The 915-nt window shown below is 33.1% G+C and overlaps 1 non-coding gene across 1 annotated transcript; it reads right to left on the reverse strand.

Moving 5' to 3' along the window:
* Positions 1–590: 590 nt before the first annotated feature.
* Positions 591–693, reverse strand: LOC116581469. Its single transcript, XR_004282066.1, has one exon. It is a non-coding gene; the product is annotated as a U6 spliceosomal RNA (small nuclear RNA).
* Between the last annotated feature and the right edge of the window lie 222 nt (positions 694–915).

Below are 915 nucleotides of genomic sequence, written 5' to 3' on the forward strand. Positions count from 1 at the left end.
ACTCACAAATCTGTATCATTTTCCAAGTATTTACAGTTACCTTTAAAATATCACTGAATAGGGCGCCTGGGTGGCTCAGTCCTTAAGCACCTGCCATCAGCTCAAGTTGTGGCCCTGGGTTTGAGTCCCCCATGAGGCTCCCTGCTTGGTGGGATGCCTGCTTCTCCATTTCCCACTGCCCCTTCTGATGTTCCCTTTCTCACTGTGTCTCTCTTTATTGTATAAATATATAAAATCTTTAAAAAAATAGAATATCACTGGATGTACATTGTAAGAACTTTAATAAAGTAAAATAAAATAAAGTAAACCAGAGTTCTTTTTAAAGGTTGTGAATATTGTTCAACAAATTAGAAATAACTGTCCAGCAAAATATCGCAGACATTATTCATGGATGTATAAATACTTTAATGATAAAATGTTGACCATTGTATACTTTGTCCAGTCCTGTTCCTTTGGTCTTGAAGGGATAAGATTTGTAACCAAGTGAAGAACCAGTAGTAAATATAACCAACAAAAGGAGCAGCGATGGAACATAATGTAATATGGAAGTTGTACTAAAAAAGAAAATAATAAATTTGTGGTTAACCTTTTAAAATATTTTATGTTTAGATACTTGAGTGTCATCCTTGTGCAGGGACCATGCCAATCTCTGTATTGTTCCAATTTTAGTATATGTGTTGCCGAAGCAAGCACACATGCTTAGACACTTGAAAACCCAGATTATAAGCTAAAATTTAAGAGTAAGGAAAGTTAGTGGTCTGGTAATATTTTCCCTTCCAGAAAAGAAATATAAATTATGTAAATAATCTTATCTTATCCATGCTAGTAAATGATATTTTAGTAATGATCTATATAATCCTCAAAAAATAATAAAACTATAAACTCTTAATAAGAAGGAAAAATAGATAGGGAGAT

This window comes from Mustela erminea, chromosome 1 (genome assembly GCF_009829155.1).
Source record: "Mustela erminea isolate mMusErm1 chromosome 1, mMusErm1.Pri, whole genome shotgun sequence".
NCBI lineage: Eukaryota > Metazoa > Chordata > Mammalia > Carnivora > Mustelidae > Mustela > Mustela erminea.